Raw genomic sequence first — 12,089 nt, 5'->3', positions numbered from 1 at the left:
CGTCATACAGGACTACTATAAATGATTGCTGGTCAGATCCATTCGACTTCATACTCTCTCCAGTAGATGTCACTATTGCACCACAGAGGCAAATGGTGTTTTCTTTCTTTCCCCCTACAGATTTGACCGAGGATTTAAATGTATTATTACATTGTATCTTTACACCCACAATAACCTGAGGCTGTGATTCCAATATCAATACGTTGCGTCACCATTAGATGTCCCCACCGCGCTACTGAGAGGCAGTGGGGGGGTTGCTTCTGTCTTTCCAAACGCACACGCATCGGGTCCCAGTTAGGAAAACACGGCAGTGGTTTTATTCCAGCCGTTGCTAAAATTACTCCCTCACTTGCAGGTGCTACGCGACACGCTCTTCCGCAACGCCGTGGCTTTTCGCTAATTATCTGCAAACAAACTTCACCGCTGAGTGCTAAAAACCAGAACGTTGTTTTCTTTTACGGCTGGCTGGAAGTTGGAAAGGCGACAAAAAAAAACCGCGCGCGCGGCCACGTGGCTGCTGGATTTTTCAATGGCCTAAAATGACCGCAGAGCGCGCGGCACGAATGTATTGCCGTATTGACCGCTCGATATTGATAAATTCATGAATTCTGTTACACTCAAGGAGGCCGCCTGTGGCCCAGGGGAATTGTGCTAATGCTAACGCTAATGCCTGTGTCAGAGCACTGAGCTAGCAGTGCTCACATCTTCCGTGATCACCCAAGGGTGCAGTAAGCCCAGGGCTTTTGGATGTGTAGTGAGTTGATGTCCCCAACCTGGTCACGAGTCACTGCGGCAAAAAAAAGAAGAATCCACTCTGCAACGTAAAAATGTGGTAATTGCACTAAAGTCGATTAAGCATCTTTTTTTCTGGTGTTTTTTTTTCCCCCCAAAATGTGCAGAGTGAAGCACGGATTTCGTGACAGTGGTTATATTCGACCGTATAAAGTGAACGTATCCTCTTTGTCAATCCGCTCCCGGATAAAAGTCTATTACACACACGTTGACGAAGATACACTCTACCATTTATACCTGCTATTTGTATTTCAAGTCATTCCCGAACGTCATGTGTGGCATTAACATAGACAAAATAAAGTAATTCATTTGCAAAGTCACACTTGTTAAGCAGTGGTTTGGAGGCCTGCGATGCAAAGCAGACATCTTGTGTAGTAACGATTGTTGGCTATAGGTGATGAGATTTTCAAATTGCGTTTGGGTATAAGACGTTGAGAAGACAGATGAAGAAATGGATCTAAACTAAACATTTTTATTTTATTTTACCAGGTAAGGCTCACTGAGCTATGTAGTTCTTTTTCAGAAGCCACCTGGCCACAAATGAAATCACAACAAAGTGGCTTATCACGTGGAAATGTATCGCAGCAAAATACTCGAATCGCGTGTTTCTAAATGTGGAGGGAAAAGCCGGGAGGACCCGGAGCAAAATCCACGCGACCACGGGAAGAGAACATGCAAACTCCAAATATACAGGCATCAGGGTCGGGATTTAACCTACGACCTCCTGCATACCACGTGAGGGAGATAACATCTCGCTACCGTGGATCTCCAAAGTTGAGCTGTGCAGAGAAATAGAAGTGATCTGCACCACAGTGTTACAACTGCATCCAATACAAACGAGAGGCGTTGTTTAATTGGCATATACGGTACCATAATTGCTAACCCAACAGCCCGTATGGGCTGAAATATGATTGTTTTATTAAATTAAATGTTTTGGGTTCTAATTGCAGAATGCTTTGCCTTGAAGCGTTTGCGGTGTTTACCTTTTGTTTGTGCTCATAAGTCAGTGCAGTGTGGATCTGCCGTCTTGATGTGGTGTTATGTATTGATCTCTACACAGTGTTTCACAGTGGGTAACCTCTCAACCAGACAGAGGGCCACTGAAACAAAATTAACGAGTCAATGGGGACATGGGATACATGTATGGTGAAAGAGAGGTACACACATCACACCAAATGTTTATTGTCTTCACAGCAGGTATGCAGATACATAGCACAAACGAATGCGGCAATGTTAGACCACACGTGACAATTAAAGAGATCAGTCGTTTTGGTAGGTTGTGTGTGGTGGGGGCAAAGCGTGGGTACTCCCACCTCTTCCAAGATGTTTCGCCAGTGTGGAAGAGTAGGCCAAATATCCTCCAGATGGGCTCTCTAGAGCTCCATTCAATGGATGCCCCTCTAGCCAACAGAGGCACAGGCAAACACAATTGCAGGGCTGTGCCTTTATTTACCTACAGTGGAAACAATCAGTGATGTCTTCATCCACGTACACTCATTTTGGAGCCTCCATCTCTGTTCATCTCCATGTCTGTCTCCGTGTCTCTCTATACACGACTCTCCGTGCCTCTGTACCTCGTGTTGCCGTGTCTGTCCATGTGTATCTCTCTCCTTGTCTCTGCCTCGATCTATACAGTATCTGTACCGGGTCACTCTTGCAAATGAGACTATCTCGCCTGGTTGAACTAAAAATGAACTTGAATTTCGAAGGCACGATTTTTGTATTGAAACGGCTGTGAGATACAATAACAGTGGGGTTCAATGTGAAGGTGTGCACGACAGGTGACTGCGTGTATTTGTTGTTGTTGAACATGCGCGCAGCATTCCAGGTAATTCGGAGAACGCGAGGCAGTGTTTGCCTCACGAATGCAAGTCTCCTGCTCCGGCTTTTCCGCTACCCTTACAAGAAAGCTCCCTTGCACGCAGCTCACCCGGTAACCGCTCACCGTCGGCAGGGAATGCGGCCTCGCTAAGAGCTGAATATCCACCCAGAGGTATTGGGGGATTTTGCGAGGAGTGATCGAAAAGTCCATTGCCTCACACAGAAAAACAATGACCGACCTTGATTAAACTGCATCGCATTGCTGTGCCGACCCTGTGGAGTGCAACGTACCTGGTCCATCGATGGTTCAATGACTTGCCTCGTGTTATGTCTGCCTCGTGCACTCCAACTCTATTCGTTTTTGCTTCTCACGTCACTTGTTCGTAACACCAATGAACTGACCATATATTTATATTTAGTCAGTTGATAGGTTTTGCCACAAGTGATTTTTAAGTGTGTAAGCGAGTGAAAGTAACAGGGAGTGAGGTCTACTGAGTATGCACCGAAACCACCACACCACAGATTTGCTGAATTTTCTCAAGATTTTTCTGGATTTTTCCCATTTCTCAAATTAGCAGTTTACTTCCAAATGCTAGAAACATAGGGCAGTGTTCATCTGTTGCTATCAAGTTTGGGAATGGGTTTACTCCTATGTGAGGCCACAAATGAAATTATTTATAACCCACAGTTCATAATGCAGTATTTGTCTTGTGTTGTGAAGAAACATCTGTGTGGATGTCAGTTTTTGTCCAGGGTGAGGTTAGAATTGCTGTTGTCATTGAGTATTCACTGCTTTTGGGACTAAGAGGAATCATTATTTTATATAGAGTCACTTCATTGATCCAAGATTGAAGAGTTAAATAAAAGACGATGGGAACATATCTATCTGGCACAAATATATCACGAGCACAAATTGACATTGTAATAGTAATCATCATCAGACATGCTTCATCCACTGCTGGATGAAGGCCTCCGCAAGCTGCTGACACTTTTCATGATCCTGTGATATATTATTTGGTTGCTGCATCTCCTCAATGGGTGTCCTCTTGGATGCCTTCCATTCCTTGGCTGTCACTCAGTTATTATTGTTGACCATCGTCCATCCTTCCTATGAGGAATGTGTCCAGCCCAAACCCAATTGCTTTACATAAGAGTTTGGATGATATTCTTGGTTCTTTCGGTAAAGTCACGTAGAAGGGAAACAATAAAATAATAAAAATATAAAAATTAAATTCTCACGACGTTTCGACTGCAACACAAGCAATCATCATCATTAATCTGTTTATATTGTCTTATCCATGTGATCACGTCTCTGTCTCTCAATGTAATTCCAAGCATGTTTTTCTCCAAACTTTACAATAATGCCAATGAAATAATAAACAATGCGATGTTATCCTGGGTCATCATCATCATTTCATTACTATTACTTTAATTACTTGGGTATCAAGGCATAGTGCTATTTAAAAAAAAAACGGCATTAAAAGGGGGTCTCTAAAGGAATGTAGCCGATGCCTGTTTTGATTTATTCAGGAGTAGCGTCTTATTATTTTATAGTGAGTCTCATGGAGAAAATCATATCCTTCTCGCCTGTCTGCCTAGCAAGCTGACTGTCACGATTTCGGATGCTATGAGTGCGCACATAGAAGAATAGCTCGAAATCTAGCTCACCGGTTGGATGGATGGCTGGGAGGCATGGCTGACTTTGATATTTGCATCAAGCATAGTGTCGTGGGCCTGTTGCTGGCTGTTATACACAGTAAACATGCAATGTTGGGCTAATGCTTGCATGTTAGTTGGAACCATTGGACCAACTTTGGCCCAACGTTCAATGTACTGTATACGGCTTCCTGGGTGTCTGGCTGGCTGGTTGACTGGCTTTAATCTTCCTTCTGAATTTAACACTTAGGCTTTTCTCAGACAAAAATTACGATTCCTAATTAGATTTTTTTTAATTTGGCCATGCAGTGATCTGACCAAATGTGTGTATTTACCATAAAATCAATGATGTTGGGCTATACAGCAGTATCTTGAAGACTCCGGCAATCAGCCTAAACTGATAACATACAATATACATGTATTCATTATGTACTAGTGTAGAGCACTTGAGTGGCAAATAAATAGGCGGACTAAAGTTCCACTCTCTACATAAAATAAATGGTCTCTAGTCCATCGACCGATGGGTTTATGGATCATTGCTTTGTAACAGCATTTGTTAGGGGTCTCGTCAATACAGTGTGTCCGATTCAATCAATGCTCTTATGTTGCCACATGTCATAGGCAGGAGCCATGGATTTAAACATTGGGACCCATCAGCACAACAACTAACGTTATATATATAAACGCTTTGTGGTTGCTACTCAACCCATTCTCACACAGTACAAATAACTTCATTATCACTCGCAAATTTGCTTTATCACTGGAAGTCAAGTCCGACGAGTAAAGCTGTCCTCCACATTTGTCTGGATTTTCTATGATTGTTTCCCTGAATTATCTGGATTGTTCATTTATTTATTTGCTTATTTTTTATATTAACAGATAAACAACATGTTTTCATGCACCTGTAAAAGCGATAGTTAATCTAAAAAAATATATTCTTAGCTCAATGGGCTTTAATTCGTAAATAAACGTCTGATTCTAAAACTTATGAAAGTACCTTCAAGAGTATATTTCCCAGTGCTGTGTACCACTCCAGTCTGGTCCCAGCATTTTTACCACCACTAATATAGTTACTCAATAAAATTGTTACTTCTCAGTTTAGGACAGATATATCCTCGTACAAGTTTTTCAAAGCTCTTATATTGCAGCCACATTTAAAAAAAATAATTATATTTTTTTATTTGGGCCACGGGTGTGACTTGTGGACCAGCATGTACATCTGTATTGCTCCTCGCTCGTTTCCCTGAGCACGTGGTGGCACTGGGCCTTCGCAGCCCTTTGGGGCAACAGGTGCCCCCACAATGCCGTTCGCTCGCTCCAGAGTTGCAGGATTCTGAGACCCAGTGACCATTTCCATTTTTTTAAAATAAGTTTTTTTTTAATTGAACAAGAGTTCAGTCCAAAAACTAAACGCATTTTTATTTTATTTTACCCACTCAGCTATATAGCTCTTTTTCAGAAGCGACCTGGCCACAAATGGCAGCTCAACGAAGTGGCTTATAACGTGGAAATGCATAACAGCAAAATACTATCAACGCATTTTTATTCTAAATATGGAGGGAAAAGCAGGAGGACCTGGAGAAAAATCTACTCGACCACGGGGAGAACATGCAAACTCCAAACATACAACCAGCATCAGGGGTTGGGAACGAAACCACGACCTCCTGTATACCAGGCGAGGTAGTTACCATCTCACCACCGTGACAAAGCACGAGCGACAGTGGGAAGGGGTAGAAATATTCCGTGGACAACAAGCCCGAGGCTGGGTACCCACGGGGTAGGGGACAGGGAAGGGGCCCCATTTCCACTTTAAGCCGGTCATCGGATGCGAGCGCCGTGTAACCTCAATGTGCTCGAGAATTGAGAAGATCTGTGAACACAGACTGCCGTTTTGGAGGGGAGCGTTGCAGTCGAGTTAACCCCCGGTCTAGCGGCGGTAACCGATCCAGTTTGTCTCACTAGCAGCGACTGCTGCGATCACTTTGCTAACACTGGACCGCATTACTATGGGCAATGAATATTTGACCCCACCCCCGCCCCCCCCCATTCAAAGTGGCCAGCTGGCAGGAGCGCTATCCGTACGGGCTATTCGGCCGCCCGGTAATCCGGCAGCCTACAGCAATCCACACGCCTGAATCGCCGAGCCCATCCTGGGTTCATATGGTCCGGGGAGCGCTCGGAGCGTTACTGCGGCGCTGCCCGTGGCTCTGTGCTCGCGGACATGCATATAGCGTGAGACGAAGCCTCTCTGACACCTTTAAACATCGCAAGTGCAATTTTAAAGCATTAATTACGAAGGACACACCAATCCCCTCTTGAAAAAAAAACCTTAGACCCGTGATAATAGCATAATGTCAGTCAAGCCGTACAGATGTCAACCCAGCCATGCCTTGTTCAATATTGCGGTCGGCAAAAAAAACATTTTAATGGAATTATGGCATTAGCGTCAGCGTTGGCCCTTTGTTATTACGGCGCGCCGATGCCATAGTTACAGGGAAGGTTAATAAATGGCAAATCCGTGCTGATCTAAAGATGAGCGTACATAATTAAATGGGCTGCTGGTATTACAGCTGTTGCCTTGTTTGGTTAATTCTGAGCTTCTCGGGGGCACCGCGAGAGATAGCGCTGCCGGGGAGGTGAATGTAGCGAGCAAAGTACAGAAAAAAGGTTCGTGACTATCTCTCTGTGCGGGGTGGGGTTGAGTGAGTTTGAGATTTAGCCTCTTGTGTGCACGTTTTACTCTGGACGCTTTCGTTATTTTTTATATTATCCTAAAATGCTTTAAAAGGACAGGAGGAAAACAATGAATTCAATTATTAATATTAACCCTACCCGTGAACAAGCTCATGTTTAATACACAAGGGGACATCAATTGCTGTCTCTACACGTAAATAAAACGATGTTTTACTCCATCAGACCGTTTGGCTCTCCAGTTTTATCAAGGAGCATTTGTTTCCGCCAGCAAACACTGCAGTGGTCTCCACTTTCTGGGTCTCATCAGCAGCTCTTTTTGTTGTTGGATTACCAGGTGTTATTGGCAAGAGCACTCTGTTAAAATGGTGGTGGCCCGTTCATCACAAATAGCGACAGAATAGAGACGTGTTCTTCATTGCAAGGCCCGCGGGCCACTGCCGACCCCTGGTGGCCTTTAGTGCGGGCTCCCAAAATACACAACACGTGACAACGTGTTGTGTATCATCATCGTGCTGCTGTCAAACCCCCAGTAGTTTCAAATGTGTGGCGGCCGTCACGCCGATGATGTCTTATCGGCAATAGTGGCCCCCCTCCGAGAATTAGTGAACGAACACTGGCATAGACACACTTCTGATGCACTGATGTGTTGAATTGTGGTTAAAAAAACTTGTCCGATTCAACACATTACATAAAATCCGTGATCTGGTTCCGTCTGTAAAAGATGTGATTCCGGACATACAGTACCCTGGCGTCTACAAACTAAGTTGCCTCTGTGGTAGTAGTTACATTGAAGAAACCAAACGACATGTCTCGGACCGCATTCGTGAACACAAAGCAGACCTGAAACACGGTAGGACCAACACCTCGGCCGTGGCAGATCACTGTTATAATTCAGTAGGCTCACATGACATTGACTTCTCCAAGACAGAGGTTCTCTGCAAGCCATCTGGCTACCATGAGAGATTAGTTCATGAGGCTATCCACATATACAAACACAGAGACAATTTCAACTGAGAAGATGGATTCTGGCTAAGCAATCATTGGAAAGATTTGATAAACTATTTCGGGTCTTAATTGATTGTTCACGCTTACGGTGGCTTTCAGACCGCACCCATTATTTTCGTCTCCCCCCTCCTCTTTTCCGAACATAGATGGACTCGTCCATCTGAATAACTGCCAAATCGCTCTCCGTGGTGCTAACGTAAAAAAAACCCGCCACTTTTTTCAAATTTTCTTGCTGTGGTTTTCACACCTGATGATGATTGCTTGTGTTGCAGTCTAAACGTCGTGAGAATTTTAATTGTTTTATATATTATTTTATTATTTTATTGTTTCCCTTCTACGTGACTTTACCGAAAGAACCAAGAATATGAATCCCTGCAGTCACGAAAGCTTTAAATCAAAAATGTATATATGTTAATGTATTAAAGAACAAAGCAATCGCTACTTGTGGTCACCGTGTAAATTATCGTACGGGAGACTTGGAAATTAGGAGCAAGAAGGAAAAATAGCTTAACTTAACCGGTTTTACTCGATAGACACTGAATACATAGCAATTGACGTGCAAACAATGTTATTGCATGCATTGTAATGAAACAACTTAGTTATGAGGTTTATTGAACAATAAAAATCAGCATGGAAATTTAAGTTAATAAAATACAGCATTCTAAAATACTGGAAAAAGTAAACCTTTGTACAGCATTTTAAATATTAAAGCAAATTAAGTGCACGTTATTAAATCTGTAATTTTGTAAACGTAAAAGAATACGCATTTGCAATAAATCCCAGTGATGTCTGAATTTTTCGACTCAAAGTATTTACATTTACACTTGCCAATCAGTGTGTCGATTAGTTGTTTTGACAAATAATGTTGTTGTTGACATAAAGCTTTCGTGACTGCCGGAATTCATATTCTTTGGGTCTTTCGGTAAAGTCACGTAGATGGTTCATCCTCCTGATGGCGATCGCTTGTGCTGTGATCGAAACGTTGAAGTTTTTTGTTACTTTCTTTGAACCATCTACGTGACTTTACCGAAAGACCCAAATAAAATGTTGTTATCGTGAGCAGAGCGCTTGACCACCTACAGGAAAATTCAACACCCAGTTGTAGACTGACTCAGTCCATGATCAAGTGTTTACTAGGCTCAAGTGTTTACTGGGTAAAGCTAAAAGTGGAACCCTCCAATTGCTTGATTATGCCACTGCTGGCAGATGGACCTCCACGAGGGGGCCATCCATTAATGACGTCACGCGATTTTGGACGATTTTTTTACCCCCCCCCCCCTCTAGTCACACGGCGTCACAAAAAGTCAGACCACCCCTCAAATATGACGTCACAATGCTCTGCCCCCCCCCCCCCCCCAAATAAAACATGCTTCAAATCGCTTTAAACTATTGTCATTTTCGTGCGTATTTAATGTGGCGCTGCACTCTGATGTTGTAGGTGAAAACTTTTTATTTATTAAAAAAGTCTATTTAATTAAGTAGAACGTGTTGTCTATATTTATTTCAAGTTGCGCATTTTGATGTGACGTCACATTTCTCAACCCCCCCCCCTCGTCATAAATGTCTGACCCCCCCTCCTAGGTGCGTGACGTCATTTATGGACGGCCCCTAGAGAGAGAGAGAGACGACTCGAGAGATCCCCTCTAGATGGTTCTTTGGCCTACTCTCTTATACTGGCCAGATATCTTGGAAGAGGCACCCACACTTTACCCCATCACACACGACGTGTCAATGGACAAATTGTGGTGAACACATTTTTTTCATATTCTTGGTTTTTTCGGTTAAAGTCACGTAGAAGGGAAACAATAAAAAAATATAAAACAATAAAAATTCTCACGACTTTTCCGCTGCAACACAAGCAATCATTAAGAAAAAAACGCCACTTTTTAACAAAAAATTATTGCTGTGGTTGTTATCGAAAGAACCAAGAATATGAATCCCTGCAGTCACGAAAGCTTCAAATCAAAACATTTTTTTTCACTTCAACAGTTTTCTTGCCGTGGTTGTTCCACCTGATTAAGATTGCTTGTGTTGCGATCGAAACGTCGTGATTCATTTTATTTTATTTCCACCTACGTGACTTTATCGAAATTACCAAAGAATAAACATTTTAACATTCATAGTGCTGGGGGAGGGGGAGAGAACAGAGGCCCTGGGGGGTTGCGGGATTTAAGCAACGAACCCAATTATTTCAAACTGCCGCATCGGGAGATCGAATCGAAACGGCGACCTCTGGATTCACCTTCCGCGGATCAATGCAAACGATCGCCACTTTTGTGGAAACTCAACGCAGGCCATCCTCGTACGGCCTACACCGCTCTCGCCACAAAATGAATTTGAGTCCCTCGCCAATAGGGGGGGCGGGGGGCGAGTGGGGGGCGAGTAGGGGGGGGGGTGGAGATGAGCCATCTCTCCCACCCCCCCCCCCCCACTCGTGTGAGCTACAGGGAGACACTCTGTCTTGATTGGTGTCAAAACGCCGTTGCACCGCGCGTTTGTTTAAAATGTTAGCCGGGCCGTAGCAGCGCTTCGCGCGGAGAGTCAATACAATTGCGCGCTCTCACTTCGCCGTCACTACGGGCGCACCGGGGCTAGGGGGGGGGGGGCCCATTGATCGTAGGGCCGCGTGACATTTTCCCGGGCATGAAAGCGAGAATTAGGCGGTGGAGCGTTTGATTAAATAATGGCGGTGGCAGAGCAGGAGGCCAAATGACGCGGGGGGGGGGGGGGGGGTGGTGGTGGTGCTCGCTGCGGTCTCTGCCTCTCCAACCCCTCCTCGATGTTCCTGCTCGTTTCCTCTCTCCCCTCTCTCTCCCCTCTCTCTCTCCCCTCTCCCCCAGATGCTCCCTGCTACCACCCGGCTGCTCGCCCCATGCTGCCACTTCCCTCGCCTGCCCGTCCGCCCCCGCTCTTTGCTCCCCCCTCTCTCCCCGCCGCCTCTCTCCCCCCCCCCACCACCACCAGCCCGGCACCACCGAAGCCCTCGGTTGCGGGAGCGATGCAGCTTTCTGCTGCTTCACACGTGCGGCGCCACGTGTGCGCGCAAGGGCGCGCGCGGCGCAGAGGATCAAGCGGCTTTATGAAGCCCTTTCCCTTCATCCGCCATACGCACCTCACCACATATTAAAAATTCAATAATGAAAAAAAAATTTCTCCACACCATCTGAATAATACATTAAGACAATATGTGGAGTGGGGGAGGGGATGGGGTTATTATTAATATAATATATTTTTTAAAATATTAAATCAGCTTTGAGGAAGGCAAAGGCCACTGGCTGGGTAAATGTAGCGTTCATGAGTGTCTTCTCGGAATCACAACCCAAGCACGCCTTCAGAGGGCAAACGCACAGGAATATTACAGCAGTAAAACGCTGCGTCGTTCCTTAGCCCCGTCGCTCCGTAAAGGCCACCGTATGGCTGAGAAAATGCCAGGTATCGCAGGGAATAAAAGGCTTCTCAGCTGAGCGAAATGGTGAAACATTTTGGTTATCGTTTCAGTGGCCCAGTGCAGAAGCCGTGGTTCATGAGCTCCCAAGGTTGCGACGGTCCAGCCTGGCTTCTCCTGCTCCCGCTCTGTTGAATTCAATGTTCTAGTGCTCCCTCGTTATTCGCGAGCTCGCTATCCGCGATTTTGGCTACCCGCGAATCACATCTACACGACTGTGTCACGCAACTATTTTATAATTGCATCGAGAGAGAGATAAAGTGATGGGAGAAATACGATGTGAGAAAGTAATGCAATCAAGTAATAAGATAAAGCGATGGGATTATTTTAATGTATTTACGAGCTTATTTCTTTCTGCTTTGTGTTATGTCTTTATGCATAATTCAATTGCTAGGTTTAATGGTTGGATACACAACGCATATTTATTTCAATCACGCCACTGGCTCATAGCACACAGGTATGCATAAGTGATCTGGAGGTCACGTGTTGATGAGACCTGTGCTGTGAATCTCGCACTGAATGATGTGGATGGTGATGAATGATGTGGATGATGATGAGGATGGTGATGATGATGGTGATGATGGTGATGATGAAGATGGTGATGATGATGAGGATGGTGATGATGATGAGGATGGTGATGATGATGAGGATGGTGATGATGATGAGGATGGTGATG

This window comes from Petromyzon marinus, chromosome 25 (genome assembly GCF_048934315.1).
Source record: "Petromyzon marinus isolate PM22_M1 ecotype Great Lakes invasive population chromosome 25, UKy_Petmar_22M1.pri1.0, whole genome shotgun sequence".
Classification (NCBI taxonomy): Eukaryota; Metazoa; Chordata; class Hyperoartia; order Petromyzontiformes; family Petromyzontidae; genus Petromyzon; species Petromyzon marinus.
Note: the sequence above shows the minus strand (reverse complement) of the source record.